At 43.4% G+C, this 17,159-nt stretch overlaps 1 protein-coding gene and 1 non-coding gene across 2 annotated transcripts in view; both read left to right on the top strand.

Annotated features, from left to right (window-relative positions):
• The window catches only part of SLC12A8 (solute carrier family 12 member 8), a 170,376-nt gene that overhangs the window by 33,599 nt on the left and 119,618 nt on the right, over nt 1-17,159 (top strand). The window lies entirely within an intron of this gene.
• Nucleotides 2,413-2,516, top strand: LOC122752269. Its single transcript, XR_006356045.1, has one exon. It is a non-coding gene; the product is annotated as a U6 spliceosomal RNA (small nuclear RNA).

Raw genomic sequence — 17,159 nt, 5'->3', positions numbered from 1 at the left:
GTTTCCATAATAGTCATGTTGTAAAAGAAGAAAAAGGCCAAAAGTGAGAATAAAGTGAGAATAAAATGATTCTATCTACATTCAGACTCCAACAGTTCTTTCTCTAGATGTGGAGAGCATTTCCATCATGAGTCTTCTGGAATTGTCTTGTTTCATTGTATTGCTGAGAAGAGCTAAGTCATTCATAGTTGATCGTCACACAATGTTGCTGTGTACAATTAAACTGATGTCTTTTGACACTGAACTCCCCACCCAAGGTGTTGTCCCCTTGACCGGTGCTTGATTCAAATTACTTCTTTTTGTTTTTGTTTTTGTTTTTTGGGGGGTGAGGCAATTGGGGCTAAGTGACTTGCCCAGGGTCACACAGCTAGTAAGTGTTAAGTGTCCGAGGCCAGATTTGAACTCAGGTCCTTCTGAATCCAGGGCCGATGCTCTATCCACTGTACCACCTAGCTGCCACCAAATTGCTTCTTAATCAGAAGGAAAGTATACACTAACTGAAATGTGAACAGACATCCAGTAGACTAGAACTTGACCAACAATATGGATATCTGGGACAGAGGACCAGTGGATGGTGAGTGAAGCTCTGTGCTAGTCATGGGCTGGGAGGCTTGTAAGAAATCATAGAGGTCTTATACTGATCCCAAGATCCTATGGGAGCAATACTAACATTTTACCAGGGTTGCTTTATATCAAGCTAAGTCAAGCCAACAAGCATTTATGAAGTTCCTCCTCTGTGCCAGGCACTGTGCTAAGAGGCAAGACATGAAACACTGCTGCTTCTAAAGAACTAAAGATGAGTATCACACAGAGGGCGATGGAAAGACATGTGATGGGTGTGAGTTGGTTGCAACATGCAACCAAGAAGGAAGTCCAAAAAAGGATGGGAAGTAAAGACTGTCATTAAAGAATTGTAGGGTGAGAAATCGGCAAGAAATTGAATAAGACCTCCAGCATGTTGGACAAGTCCTTTTTGGCAAACTTATGGGCAGACGTGGATGGGTTGTCATCTGTATTGTTGGAGAAAGTTCTTGAATCATGAAGACATTTCAACATTTGTTGACTGGGAAGCAGCATAGCATTGTGCATAGTATTCCTGCTAATAGTCAGGAAGACCTGAGTTCAAATCCCACCTCTGATAGATATTGGCTGTATGACCTGGGGCAAGTTACAGTCTCTCAGTGTTCCAGAAAACTTTCTGAGGCTACAAGTTTCAGTACAGTTGCTGACCTACTTTGGCAAGAGGTGCTTATTCACTGAAAGTTCCTCACACCAATGAAATCATTGTTGTTTTTTGTTGAGTCATTTTAGTCCTGTCTGAATTTCCATGATCCCATTTGGGGTTTTCTTGGCAAATATATTAGAGTGGTTTGCCATTTCTTCTCCAGCTCATTTTACAAATGAGGAAACTGAGGCAAAGAGAATTAAATTACTTGCCTAGCATCATATAGCTAGTAAGTGTCTGAAGCCAGATTTGAACTCAAAAAGATGAGTCTTCCTGACTCTATGCCTGACACTCTATCCACTGTGCCACCTAGCTGCCCTAATGAAATCCTAGGTCTAGACTACAAAGAAATTTGGTGAATATACATACCAAACTTCTCCAGCTTAATGTATACCCCTAAGGATGCAGCAGATTCTGGGTTTGCAGCTATGCCTTTCTAACTCACAGTTACTTGTAAACGTGTGCTTTATGTTGGTGCTAATGATTTAAAAAGCCTATATATGGGTCAGATCTCTTTAAAACAAATTTCTAAGGGATTTGTTTCTTTGCACTAGGTCTTTGTTCTTTGCACTAGAATTATCCCTTTGTATTAGATTTTGTTTTTCCATCCATTCTTTTCATTCAACAACTTGAGTGTATTCCCCGTGCTAGGGACTGAGAGAGGTATACAGAAATGAATAAAACTGAGTCATTAGCTGGGACTTGGAAATCTTCAAATAATACATATTGTATAGAGATTTTTTTCTTAAAACAGTGTTTGTTGTTGTTCAGTCGTTTCAGTCGTGTCAGACTCTGTGACCCCATTTGGGGTTTTCTTGGCAGAGATACTGGAGTGGTTTGCCATTTCCTTCTTCAGTTCATTTTACGAATGAGGAAACTGAGGTAAACAGGGTTAAGTGACTTGCCCAGGGTCACACAACTAGTAAGTGTCTGAGGACAGATTTGAACTCAGGAAGATGAGTCTCTCGGACACCAGGCCTAGAATTCTATCCATTGTGCTACCTAACTGCTGAGTATTTGTTGTAATGGTGTTTACATTTTTTAAAAAATGAACTTAAGCATTAAACTCTCTCCAAATTCTCTTCTGAGCGTTTCTAATGTGCACACAAGTGCATCTTTCTGCAGAGTGGTCCTCAGTGGGCACACCTATGTTGGGTTCAGTTCTTTGCTTTTAACCAGATTGCTGTGCTTGGAATAGCTTGCATATACTCACATTGGAATGATACAGAGAAGATCAGCATTGGCTCAGCCCGAGGATGGCACCCAGATCTGGGAAGCGTTCCATCTTTTTCTGGTTGTGATTTGGAAGGATGGCTGAGGAGTGTGTAAAATAAAGAATTTTGTCTACAAAGATAAAAACCCCAGACAAACAAAAGTGATCGCATTTGTGCATTTTCCAAGTGTAGCTTCAAATTCTTCAGCTCTGCAGTACTTCTTTATTTAAAATGCTCTGTGGTTTTCATAACTTCACAATAAGACTTAATGGTAATCACTCTCATTTCTATAACGTTTTACTTTCTTTACAACAGCCTCGTGAGGCAGCTAGTGCAAACATTATTTTTATTTATTTTTTTTTTGGCAGGGCAATTGGGGTTAAGTGACTTGCCCAAGGTCACACAGCTGGTAAGTGTCAAGTGTCTGAGGCCGGATTTGAACTCAGGAACTCCTGAGTCCAGGGCCAGTGCTTTATCCACTGCGCCACCTAGCCGTCCCCTAGTGCAAACATTATTAAGCCCATTTTATAGATTAGGTAGCAAAGACCCTGAGAGCATAAAAGGCCTTGCTCAGGGAGTCGTATGTCTAGGTCTGTAGGTGGTAGAGCCAGGATTGGAACTCAGCTCTCCTGTCCTCAGGTTCTTTCCACTACAATTCTTTGCTGCAAGAGCCTCCTAGGAGTGATGGCATTTTCCCCTGGATACATTCTCTGCTTTCAGGAAAAGGCAGCGTAGAAAAATTATAGCTCAAGGGTTCTTTACATGGCCCTAAGACTTCAGGGAAAGCAGCTAGATGGCTAAAACACTGAGCCTGGAGTTAGGAAGACATCTTCCTGAGTTCAAATCTGGCTCCAGACACTTCCTAGCTGTGTGACCCCGGGCAAGCCACTTAACCCTGTTTGCCTTGGTTTCCTCATCTGTGAAATGAGCTGGAGAGGGAAATGGCAAACCTCCCCAGTATCTCTGCCAAGAAAATTCCAAATGGGGTCACAAAGAGTGGGATGTAACTAAACAAGACTTCAGGGAGTCTATGAACTTGAGTGGGAAAATTTTTTTTTAATTACATTTTTGTTTTTTACTAATTTTTGTTCTCTTTGTAATTTTATGCATTTAAAAGCATTATTCTGAGAAGGGGTACATAGGTTTCAGGAGGCTGTCACAGGGGACTGTGACACTAAAAAGGTTAAGAAACCCCTTTAGTTTTAGAACCGAAAGGGACCTTAGATTTAGTCCAATCCTCTCATCTTCCAGATGAAAAAAACCCCTGAGGCTGAAAGAGGTTAAGTAACTGCCCACGGTCACAAAGGTAGGAGATGGTAGAGTTAGGATTAGAACCCAGGTCCTCTGATTCCCAGTCAAGGCTCTTTCTACTATATGACATTGCCTATTTCCAACTTTATGTAGCCTGTAATGGAGGGTGTGTGTGTGTTTGTGTGTGTATTTATGTTGGAAGATAATTCTGCTCTTTACGAAAGTATTCACCTTGAATTTCCTTTAAGTAGAAAGTTCCTAATGAGTTCATCATAGATCTTGGCTTCCAAGAGCCCATCTGTTGTGTAAAGTGAGGCACACCTATTTCAAAAGGCCCCAAATGACCAGCTTGGAAGCCTTGTAGAAGGTACACTGTTACGTGAAAGATAGCAAAGCCAAACTTGGTCAACAGTTGGCAGCAAGTGTTGAGCTTGCCCTGCTCAGCCCTGGGAGCCAAGGACTACAGCCAGCCTGTCTGTTACTGCTTTGCTAAGTCCCAGCTGCCACAACCCCCTCTTCCCTACCTGGATCCCATCTGCTTCCCCTCTGATTCCACCTGCCCAGACTTGATTTCCCTTCCTTAACAATCTTTGTCACCGGTTTTAAAGAAAAGCACAGAGTAGCTTCTTTGCAATGGGGATCCTTCCAATCTTATGCCCAACCTTTCTTTTTTTTAAAAAAAAATCTTGCTTTGTTTCGACATTCCTGGTAGTTTTCCATTGCAAGGGTTTTTTTTTGGGGGGGGGGAGGTGGGGAAGGAGGGCAGTTAATTTCTTTCTTTAGGCTGACCCTGTTTCTTCAAAAGGACCCTGCAGTCCTGGGGTTGGCCTCTGTGTGGAGTCTCAGCTCTGACTTTTTGAACCAGCTTCTATGAGATGCAGGGAGTCTTTTAGCAAAGCTCACTTAATTCTTGGAGGGAAAAGCATCCATTGGGAGGGACTGATCTTACCCAAAGGCAGAGTAGATAGAAGGGCTTCATCTTTGTGCAGAGGCTTAGTAAGGTGTATCCCACCACCCATGGAGAAAAAAAGGAAGAAAATCTCTCCCCTAAGTACCCAAAATAGTACTACCATTGCCTTAGTTTTTTTTCTTTCTCTTTCTTTCTTTCTCTCTGTCTTTCTTTCTATCTTTCCTTCTTTCTTTCCTTCTCTCTGTTTTTCTCTCTGTCTCTCTGTCTGTTTCTCTGTCTCTCTCTCTCCACTTATCCCTGGGAGCCTGAAGCATTACATTGGTAATATCTTAGTAACGATTCCTTTATTATATTTTTTCCCTCTGGGGACTAGAGGAGCCAGGGTTGTTAGCTTTCCTTTTTTAAAATTCTAGGATTTAGAGTTGGAAAGGACTTTAAAGGGCATCTAGTCCAACCCTCTCATCTTACAAGTAAGAAAACTAAGACCCATCCATGGAAAGTTCCTTGTGCCCATATGAGCAGTAGAGCCAAGATTTGATTCTCTATCCAAATCCAGTGCCCTTTTCATTGTACCTTACGGCCCCCCTTAGCTGTTCTTGGAACGAGGGCCCAGCAAGCCTGGAACACAGGAGTTACGTAAACAAGCCATCTGACACTTGGATTCAGCCATAAAACAAGACCAAAGCTTGCTCCTAGTGGGCGTGCTCTGAAGTTGAATGGACTGTCAGATGGCTCAGCTGGAGAGAAGACTCTTGATGCTTCATAAAACAGCAGACCTACCAACAGGTCTGTGGTGAGTTGTGTTTTAGATTCTCTGAACCGTCCCTGACTTCTGAGCAAGGCCATTTCAGTTTTCAAAATTATCCATAGTACAAGCTACTGTTCAAAAAGAGAATGTGTCGTAGGGAAAGGAAGGCTGAGGCATGGAAACTGAGTTATAGGTAAGAAGGGAATACATTTTTTTAAAAGTGAAGCGATTGGGGTTAAGTGACTTGCCCAGGGTCACACAGCTAGTAAGTGTTAAGTGTCTGAGGCCAGATTTGAACTCAGGTACTCCTGAATCCAGGGCCAGTGATCTATCCACTGTGCCACCTTGATGCCCCTGGAATAATTATTTATTAAGCACCTTCTATGAATCAGGCATTGTACATTTAATCACTTTCCAAGTATTATCTCATTTGATCCTCACAACAAGCCTGAGAGGTAGATATTATTATAATTCCCATTTTACAATCAAGGAAACTGAGGTAAGGGACTTGCCCAAGGCCATAGGTAATAAATATCTGAAGCAAAATTTGAACTCAGATCTTCCGGACTACAGGCCTGATGCTCTATGCACTGCATCTACCTTTTTCTTTTTTGGCAGGGCAATGAGGGTTAAGTGACTTGCCCAGGGTCACACAGCTAGTAAGTGTCAAGTGTCTGAGGTCAGATTTGAACCCAGGTCCTCCTGAATCCAAAGCCGGTGCTTTATGCACTGCACCACCTAGCTGCCCAGGAGGGAAGGTTTTAAGGTCTATTTTGGACAGGTTGAGTTTGAGGCACCAAGAGGACATCTAGGTGGACAAAGATACCCAGCAGGCAAGTTGGTGATGTGAGATTGGAGCTTAGGAGAGAGATAAGGGCTGGATTTGTACAGTTGGGAGTTATCTGTGTTGAGATGTTGTTAATAGAATGCATGGGAGCTGGTGAGATCATGAAGAGAAGGCACAGAGAGAGGAGAGGAAAGGGGTAAAGATAGAGCCTTTATGAACATCCATTGAGGGGTGGGGGGAGGAGGAGGGTGAGAGAGGGAGAGGGTTGCCAGGGACACAGTGTCTTCTTGGGGGAAGCTATGCTTTCATGAGTAAAAAGAGATGACAGAAGTATGCGAAGAAGAGATCTAAGATACAGGAATTTTGTTAACAATAGATTGAGGGGCAGCTAGGTGGTGCAGTGGATAAAGCACTGGCCCTGGATTCAGGAGTACCTGAGTTCAAATTCATCCTCAGACACTTGACACTTACTAGCTGTGTGATCTTGGGCAAGTTACTTAACCTTCATTGCCCAACAAAAAAAATTAATAAATAAAAATAAAAAACAATAGATTGAGCATTTCAGAGGGCACAAAGGAAGAGCAGACCAGGATAGTAACTCGGTAGTGCAAGGAACTTAGATGGAAGGGAATGAGAAAGCAGAGATTGGCAGGAAGGTGTAAGGGGTTTTCACTAAGGCAACAGGTAACTAAATCACAAGGATTAATAGAGGAAGAGGTATGAGTTTGTTAACCATTGGTCGGAAGAGTCAGTTGAAGGGGGCTTCCAACTCAAGAATCCTGTGATGTCAGAGGATGACATCATGCTGTCCTCTCTTTAATATGGGGAAAGCTTGGATCAAGCATCTGACATAGTAAATACTTGGTGATCAGTCCCCCAAGATCTGACTGAACTCATATTAACAGCAATTCCTTTGCCTTATCCTGAGATGACAAGGGATGATGGATGCACAGTCAAAAGGTATTCCATATGTAGATGGTGTGCTTGGCTCTTGTTCTGGCCTGGAGTCTGGGATGCGCCACTGCTTTATGGAGGACTGAGCCATTATAGCTTTTCTCCCGACATATAGTAGGTGCTTAATAAATGTTTATTGATCGATTTAAGCAGGGTATGGTAGAGAGTACCCAGCAGTAGGTTCTGTGTCTCAAATCCAGTCCTTGGCCCCAGTGTGGAAACAGAAAGATGTAGCTTGAAGGCAGTAACTCAGATCAGAGTAACTTGGCTCCAGGGCTGTAGCTTCCAAATGAGAATGTATTTGTGAAAGTCTGGGCCCTTAAATTTTACCCTTTTGGAGGTGGGGGGATGATATCCCCTTAAAGACTCCTAGATGTCATCAGACCTTGTGTTTAGTATCTGGGACAGAATGAAGATTGGGGGAAGAACTCTATATTCTAGCATCAAACTAAGCACTTTCTTCCCCCCTAGGGACTATGACAAGGGTGAGTCTTGGGAGTCACACCCAATAACATTTAAAGCCTTTCCTAATCTGCGCCCCCATTCAAGTGTTTCCTCCTGTTAAGGGCTAAAATTCTAGCTAAACTGTCTAAAATATCTAATGAGTGGTCGCCAATAAATTATAAGCTTTAGCAAGAGTTAGACTTTTAAGCATTTATTAAGGAGAATAAGAATTTGGTAAAGAGAGAGAAAAAGGCCTAGATTTCTATCTATTAAAGGGAGAACACATTTCTAGCTCCCTTCTCCACCAGAGTCCAGAGGAAAAGGCGCGAGACTGAGCGCCAGTCTCTTCCTTCCTCCTCCCACTAGTCCGCGTCACTTCCTGACTCCTGGTCTTGCCCTCAAAGACGTTCCCTTCATGGGCAGAACTCCTCTACAGTAAGTATCCAGCAGGTGGCGTTATTCCAATCGTTACACTCCCATCCCTCCTACCCCCCACCTTCCATTCAGTGACACAGGACTCCTGGCTGTTCCTCAACAAGACCCTCCATCTCCTATCTCTGGGAATTTTCACTGGCTGTCTCTCCAAAAATAAAATGCTCACTTCTCACTTTCCTGGTTTCCTTCAAACCCCAGCTGAAACCCTATCTTCTTCTTCTTCTTCTTCTTCTTCTTCTTCTTCTTCTTCTTCTTCTTCTTCTTCTTCTTCTTCTTCTTCTTCTTCTTCTTCTTCTTCTTCTTCTTCTTCCTCTTCCTCTTCCTCTTCCTCCTCCTCCTCCTCCTCCTCCTTCCTTCTTCCTTCTTCCTTCTTCCTTCTTCTTCCTTCTTCTTCTTCTTCTTCTTCTTCTTCTTCTTCTTCTTCTTCTTCTATATAAATATTTTATTATTTTCTAGTTACATTTAGAGATAGTTTTCAACATTTGTTTTTATAAGATTTCTAGTTTCTAATTTTTCTCCCTCCCTCCCCTCCCTCCCCCCTCCTCAAGACAGCAAGTAATCTGATATGGGTTATATATGTACAATCACATTAAACATATTTCTGCATTAGTCATGTTATGAGAGAAGAATCAGAGCAAAAAGGAAAAACCTCAAAAAAACAAAAACAAAAGCAATAGAAATAGTATAGTTCAATCTGCATCTAGATTTCACAGGGGTTTTTTGGTTTTGTTTGTTTTGTTTTGTGTTTTGCGGGGCAATGGGGGTTAAGTGACTTGCCCAGGGTCACACAGCTAGTAAGTGTCAAGTGTCTGAGGCCGGATTTGAACTCAGGTACTGCTGAATTCAGGGCTGGTGCTTTATCCACTGAGCCACCTAGCTGCCCCTGTTTTTTTTTGGGGGGGGTTTGAGGCAATTGGGGCTAAGTGACTTGCCCAGGGTCACACAGCTAGTGTCAAGTGTCTGAGGCTGGATTCGAACTCAGGTCCTCTTGAATCCAAGGCTGGTGCTTTATCCACTGCGCCACCTAGCTGCCCCTGGTTTTTTTTTTTTTTTTTTTTTTGAGGCAATTGGGGCTAAGTGACTTGCCCAGGGTTACACAGTTAGTGTCAAGCGTCTGAGGCTGAATTTGAACTCAGGTCCTCTTGAATCCAGGGCTGGTGCTTTATCCACTGCGCCATCTAGCTGCCCCTCACAGTTCTTTTTTTTTCTGGATTTGGAGAGCATTTTCCATCATGACTCCTTTGGAATTATCTTGGACCATTGTATTGCTGAGAAGAATCAAGTCTATCACAGTAGATCAACACAAAATGTTGTTGATACTGTGTACAATGTTCTCCTGGTTCTGCTTATCTCACTCATCATCAGTTCATGCAAGTCCTTCCTGGTGAAACCTTATCAACCTTTGCTGATTCTCCTTAATTCTAGTGGTGTCTCCCTGCTGATCATCTCGCATTTATCCTGTTTATGGTTTCTGTGTACACAGCTGTCAGAACGTTTCCTCCATTAAACTGTAAACTCCCTGACAGCAGAGACTGTCTTCTGCTTTCCTTTGTTCCTCCAGTGCTTAGCACAGATGTTGTGCCTAGGTGCTTATAGATGATTGAGAAATATTTATTGATTATTAACTGAGTAGTTGGGCCTTAAGAGAACTTAAACCATGGTTAGGACTAGGGAATAGGGACTTAAACAGACTAAAATTGGAATTCAGAATAAAGGCCACAGGTTGGAACAGGTCATTGGTGCAGATCACAATCATCACATGATGAATTAACTGCCTCATAGAATCCCTAGCTTCCTTCAAGGCTCAAGTAAAGGGCCACTCCTCACCCAGGCACCCCACACCCATGACTTTATTGTTGCTTTGTAGTTGTATTTACTTATCTGGGAACTTGTTTCCTTACTGAATATACACTCCTTGAGGCCAGGGACTGCTTCACACTCTTACTTTTGTATTGGTATTCTCAGCACCAAGGGCAGCTAGGTGGCTCAGCAGATAGAGCAAAGGGCCTGGAATCAGGAAGACTCATCTTCCTGAGTTCAAATCTGCCCTCTGACCCTTCCTAGATGTGTGACCTGTGCTACTCTCTTAACCCTGTTTGCCTCAGTTTCCTCATCTGTAAAATGTATTAGAAAAGGGAATGGCAAACCACTGCAGTATCTTTTCCAAGAAAACCCCAATTGGGGTCATGAAGACAAGACTAAACAACAATAAGAATTCTCAGCACCTACAAGAGTATCTTACATCTAGATAATAGACATCCATTCTCCTTGAAATGAATGAAGGAATTTAAGAGGAATGAGGGAGGGAGGGAGGAGCCAGCAGGTGCTCTCATTAATTGAGGGTTGTGGCCTGGCAGATGGACCCTAGTATAGATGAACATTTCAGCCATTTTATTTTCCAGTGCCTTGGAAGGCAGTTGCTAATCAGAGCATTAAATAGAACTTGGAATGGAGCAGTGCGGTGCTACAGGTACCGTTGGTCTTCCTGGGATGTGTCACTGTGAAGGCTGAAAAAGAGAGGAAACGTATACAGAACGTTAAAGGAGTCCTTTTTTTTGGCCTCTCCTCCGTGTTTCCTTTTCAAGATCTCTCAAATATGCCTCCTTTTCTCCTCCGACACTGCCCCCTCTCTAGCATGGGTCCTCATCACCTCTCTCCTGGACTATTGCAATAACCTTGCTGGTGGGTCTGCCTGCCCCATGTCTCTCCCTACTTTAATTCATCTCCCCTTTGACCACCTAAAGCTCAGGTCTAATCACATTACCCCAGTTCTCTTTTTTTCCCTCTTTTTTCCCCACTTCTCAATAAACTCCAGGGGCTCTGACTTGCCTCCAGGATCAAATATCAAATGCTCTGTCTGGCATTTGATGGCCTTCATAAGCTTGCCCCCACCTACTTTTTCTGTCTTCTTCCATTTTACTCCCCAACATGCATTCTTTAATCTAGTGGCACTGGCCTCCTGGTTTTTCCATGAACAAGATACTCCACTTCTCAGCTCCGGACATTTTCTCTGGTTGTCCATTCTCCACTCCAAAGTCCAAACTACAATCCTGGATTTTACTGGAAGCCTTCTCCAGCTCCTCCTAATTTTAGTACTTTACTTCTTTTAAATTTTTCCTATCTATCCTGTATAGGACACAAAGCTTGCTTTGTATATATTTGTGTGCACATTGTCTCCCCCATTAGATTACAAGCACCTTGAAGGGACAGGCTGTCTTTTGCCCCTTCTTGTATCTCTAGTGCTTAGCACAGAGCCTAGCAAATAGTAGGCACTCAATAAGTGTTTATTGATTGCTTATTGATTGATGGTGATAACTGCTGCTTGTTTGAATTGAGTGCTAGAATTGGAGTCAGGAAGACCCAAATTCAAATTCTGCCTCACAGACTTACTGTATGACCCTAGGTGAGCCACTTAACTCTCCTAGCCTCAGTTTCCTCATCTATAAAAAATGGGGACAATAATAGAACCTACCCTATTAGGTTCTTTTTTTGTGTGTGAGAAAGTTGGGGTTAAGTGACTTGTCCAGAGTCACACAGCTAGCAAGTGTCTAGTGTCTGAGGCCAGATTTTAACTCAGGTCCTCCTGAATCTAGGGCCAGTGCTCTATCCAGTGTGCCACCTAGCTGCCCCCCAGGCATATATGCATTGGACATCCTGACCCCAGTAGTTAAGGACATCAGTTCAGAAGGTTTTTGAGGTGGAGTGGGATTTGATGAAATTACAGTTTTCTTCACTGGTGGCATGTCACAGAATTGTGAGCAGGCTCCTAGATCTCCTGTCTACATTCATGTTGTGTTGTGGAAAACCCCAGTAAGCTGCTGTAGCTCTCGACCTATCTCTGGTCTCCAGGGGCATGGCCACTCCCTAGGCCTCCCTTCAGAGAGGCGCCACCAGCCTTCCTGTTTGGGCAGTGGCTTTCAGGTATTCTCTCCACCCAGCTGACAGCTGGCAAGCATCTCCTATCCCCAGGATGGCCTGGGTGGGAGTGGGTCTGGGTGTGGGTTCATTCAGATCTTAGAAGGAAGGAAGGGTTATATTTGGGAAGTAATTGTAGCTTTGGGAATTGACAGTCTCTTGGATTTTTTTTTTTTGCTTTCTTTTTCTGGTTAAAGAATTCTTCTTTGGCCAGATAATTTGATTATCTGGAGGATCATGAGGTTTCATCCATTGGCTCTGCAGTCAAAGGACCTATGTTCAAATTCTGCCTGTGACACAATTATTTAACCTCTCTGAGTTGGCCAGATGGACTACTAAGATGACATGTGAAGGCACTAGCTCTAGGGCCAGTGGCCCACATGGGCTACTTTTTTAGCTTTGCAAAGACAACCATAGATTGCACACCTAATTTCTGTTAGTTGTCCCCCCCTTCCTACCCAACACCACAAATGTATGCTGTTGATGTAGCAGAAAACCTCTTGGATTTGGAGCCAGGACCTAGATTCAAATCCCAGCATGTGTGTTGGACTTTACCCTTCCATGTTTTTCTTATATCATTCCTGGATTCTTTCCAGGTTTCCTTGTCCTCTTTCTCCTTGCCTAGCACCTTGGCACTTTGGAGAAAACTTTACCCTGAGCCCCCCCGCCCCTTTACTTCATTGGTGACTTCCTCCCCTGTACCACCCCAGCCATGATTTATTTCACTCACACCTAGACTCTCTCTCTGGTCTCCCTTCTCCTCACCTGCCACTTTGCCTTCCCGTTGGTATTCCCCTTCCCACTTCCCCACCCCACTTATGTGCTATCTTCCCCCATTAAAATGAAGATGGGGGGCAGCTAGGTGGCACAGTGGATAGAGCACCGGCCCTGGATTCAGGAGGACCTGAGTTCAAATCAGGCTTCAGACACTTGACGCACACTAGCTGTGTGACCCTGGGCAAGTCACTTAACCTTTATTGCCCTGCAAAAAAGAAGAAGATAGTGACTATTTTGCTTATATTTGCATTCCAGTGCTTAGCGCAGTGTCTACACACAGTATGCTTTCAATAAATGTTCTCTCTCTCCATATATGTGTGTGTGTGTGTGTGTGTGTGTGTGTGTGTGTACACACATATCTATTATCTATCATGTTTTTCTATTTTATCTGACATGACATGTCTATATTTATCTATCATGTCTATATCCATAATCTATCATGTCTGTCTTTCTATCATGCCTCTGCATTTCTTTATCATGTCTCTATATCTTCTATCATCTATTATGTCTATCTATATCCATATCTATTTATCTATCATCTATCATGTTTTTCTATCATGTCTCTGTTTTTCTAGCTTATCTTTCTATATCTTTTTTCTTTCCTTCTTTCCTTCTCTCCCTTTCTTCCTTCCTTCTTTCATTCCTTCTTTCCTTTCTCTCTTTTTATCATGGAGAAATACTACCTGTGTTGCTTAATTCACTTTTCCCCATGGGCCTGACTTTCCCCATTTGTAAAATTAAGACGTTAGACTAGATGATATGCCATAGTTCTAAATCCTGTGGAAAAGGTTCTCCAGATTCAAAGAGAGTTGAAAGATTGCATCTGGGTCAATATCTTAGCATCACCACTGATGGACAATTAACTAGTAGCACACATTCCATGGATCGGCAGAAGTATCTTTGTATAAATCCAGCCTCTGGTGATGATGGATGGTTCCAAATTCTTTAGCATCAACTTTTGGAAAGGAACATACTTCCTCTTAAACTCCTTAGGACCTCAAGAGCCAGGGGGGAATGCGTGTGAAGGCAACCTACAGACAGAATTCAGCTATTAGGAAAACGTCATCTGACAACGTGGGTTTTTCTTGAGTATCAGGGCTGTCCCTGGGTGTATGTTGGTTAAAGTTTAACAACTGTCTCCTTAGGGGAAATATGTAGCCCTGACACACTTTTAAAGTTTAATCTGCATTATTAATATTTTCTCCATGACTTTAAGACTAGATAATCAAAAGAATATGTCAAGATCTGATTTGCAGCTTTTGCTCATCTTCAAGGTATAAATGTTCATACTGAAAATTTAACAATTGGTTCTGAGGAAGTGGTAGGAGCTGGCTCCCGCACACCCCCATTTGTGCCCCCCTTTGAGAAAGCAGGCATTGGGGGGCAGGGGAAGTCTGATGATGCTGGGAGTGAACCCCGAAGGATAAGATGGGGTCTGATTTATGGTATAGTGAGGCAAATCATTTATGGATGCATCTCTATTTGAGGAAATGGATACATGAATATTTTAATAGAAATGGCAGAGCCTTCTGGCCGTTAGGAATCTTCCTCTGCTACTAAGGAAACCAAGTGAAGCAAATTCAGCATTACCTGGACATTTATTTAAAAAGTAGATGATCATTCTTCCTCAGGTTTTTCCAATTAGAGTACCGAGACTGTCAATGACCTCACTTTTGACCGATGGCCAATGCATTCAACAGTCTGGTGAAGAAATCTATTAACTGGGTACCTGCCAATTGTCTGGAATAGGAACTGGGCTACCCATGTGTGTTTAAAGAAGTGATAACATTGTAAAGGGCTCCTGCATAGATATTAGGATGGGAAACTAAGGGGGAGTAGCGGGTCAGCCGAAGTGCTGAAGTCTGTACTTAGTGATTGCTCTTGTTTTTCTAGGACTGACTGAAACATGACTTTTTTCTCCCCTTGTGTTCGTGCTGTTCTCTGAGCCTTGGCTTTGGCAGTGTTCTGGGGTCTTGCTAGTTTAGGAAAAAATGTCTTGCTCTGAGTGTAGAAGAACTATAAAAGCTTCTCTAAACACCATCCATTTTGCCCAGGCTAGTATCACTATATGATTGCACCTGGTGGGGGCTCCCTTTGTGGTGAAAAATTCAAAGAAGAGGATTGGGTTTGTGTTAAGGGAACATCCAGATGCTGCAAGACAGCAACGTCAGCATCTGGCCAGCATCTAGCCCAGTGTCTTCTGCCTATGGGATGGGGCCTGGATCTGTGATTTCATTGGCATAGGGAACTCCTAAGTGAGGACATTCCCTCTACCAATGCAGGTAGCTTTCTTTGTAGCTTAAGGACTTAAGAAACTTGCCTAGAGGAGAGGTGTCAAATATGCTTTTGTTGGCTTCCTATGGCCCATAATGCTCCTGAGTGTAGCCTGCACCCATTTAAAATGTCATTGGGAGGGCAGCTAGGTGGCACAGTGGCTAGAGCACTGGCCCTGGAGTCAGGAGTACCCGAGTTCAAATCCGGCCTCAGACACTTAACACTTACTAGCTGTAGACCCTGGGCAAGTCACTTAACCCCAATTGCCTCACTAAAAAAATGTCATTGGGAAATATTTAAAAACATCAACACAAATACAATAAAACATAAATAATATTAATATGTGGTTTTCTCTTGAGGTAGCTAGGTGGCACAGTTGATAGAGCACCAGCTTTGGAGTCAGGAGGACCTGAGTTTAAACATGACTGCAGCCACTTACTTGTGTGACCCTGGACAAGTCACTTAACCCTGATTGTCTCCCCCCAAAACATGTGATTTTTTTCAGTCAATATGCAGTTGGCATGGCTCTTTATATATGGTTTGGTGAGCCCCATTTCTATTCTAGTTTGATGAAACTGGATCCCTAAGAGGTTAAACTTCTTGCCCAGGGTCACACAGCTAGCTTGCGTCAGAGCCAGAACTTGAACCCATGTCTTCCTGGCTTTTAGACTAGAGCTCTTGGCCCTACACTACACTACCTCATAACACAGTGTCTTGTGCATGTTGTTGTTCATCCACGTCTGACTCTTTGTGACCCATTTGGGGTTTTCTTGGCAGAGATACTGGAGTGTTTGCCATTTCCTTCTCCAGCTCATTTTACAGATGAGGCACCTGAGGAAATGGGGTTAAGTGACTTGCCCAGGATCACACAGCTTGTGTCTGAGGCCATATTTGAACTCAGGAAAACAAGTCTTCCTGACTCCAGGCCTCTATTCACTGTACCACCTAGCTGCCCTGTTTTGTGCACGGTAGATATTAAAAATTATTCTTGAGCTGAATTGAACTGAAGATGAGTACTCATTAGCTGAGGGTAGCAGGCTAGGTGAAATTTTGGTTAGAATTTGGAACTGATTGAATGGCTGAACTCAGAAAATAATTGTTAATGGTTTGATGCTCACGTGTGTGGAAATTTATTTTGATTTGGGGACCCTACCTTTAGGCTGAGATTAGAAAGCCTTAGGCCCTCAGGGTCTCCCCGTTCCTCCTCAGCTTCAGCTGAGTGAAAAAGCCCCGTGGGCTATACAAGATGCCAGGTCAGACAGCCGGGGGAAAAAAAAAGCCCCCAGCTTCCTCTGACCTGAGCGGATCCCCCGGATAGCCTGTGCTGAGGCACGTGAAACTTGGAGCGCACCGCCCCCCCCAGCCGCAGCTCTGGCTGGCGGATTAGCTTGGTCTGTGGGGGCGAAGGAAGCCCCGAGATTTGAGTGGAGAGAAGAAAAGATATATATAGACTTGGGAGTTAGAAAAGAGAGGAGAGAGACTCGGAGACAGACGGGGGGGGGGGGGCGAAACGGAGGAAGGCTGACTAGAGCAAGGGAAGCTGACTAGGAGGACGGACTAGATAGAGAGACAAGATTAAGGGGGGGGGGCTGATGAGAGGAAGATGGACTAGAAAAAGAAGGAGCGAGGACAGACTAGATAGAGAGACGAGATTAAGGAGAGAACGGCTGACTAGGGTAGGAAGGAGACTGAAAGGAGACGGACTGAAAAAAGGAGGGGGACGGACTAGGAGAGAAGCTGACTAGAGGGGAGCCCGGACAAGGACGGAGGAGAGTTCGGTTCGGAAAAGGAGAGATGGGTCTGACAAGGTTACAGGTCTTAATACAAACCAGGGAAAGTGTAACGTGCCCTGAGGCCGAGGCGGCTAAGGCCCTTAGTGTATTCAAGAAGTTTGAAGCTCAGCAGGTGCGAAAAAGAGACGCAGTGGAAAGAGACTGCAGGAAAGCAGTCAGGTTGTACACTTTATTTCCCTGTATTCCTAATTTTAAATAGTATCTCATAAATAAACTCTGCTTTGATTATTTGGTTAAGAAGCTTCTTAATCTTTAGTCTATCAGTTTGGGAGCAGTGTGGTAGAACTTTATAAACGGCCCAACATTAAATTAACGTAGTCAGATAGCCAAATAGTCAACAGTCCCCAGTTTAGTCCTCCAGTCAGTTTCAGCCCCCAAAATTAGGCTAGTCATTTAAAAATATTTCAACATGTGCAATAATAATAATAATAG

Source organism: Dromiciops gliroides, chromosome 3 (genome assembly GCF_019393635.1).
Source record: "Dromiciops gliroides isolate mDroGli1 chromosome 3, mDroGli1.pri, whole genome shotgun sequence".
NCBI classification, from domain to species: domain Eukaryota; kingdom Metazoa; phylum Chordata; class Mammalia; order Microbiotheria; family Microbiotheriidae; genus Dromiciops; species Dromiciops gliroides.
This window is presented reverse-complemented; position numbering and strand designations above follow the sequence as displayed.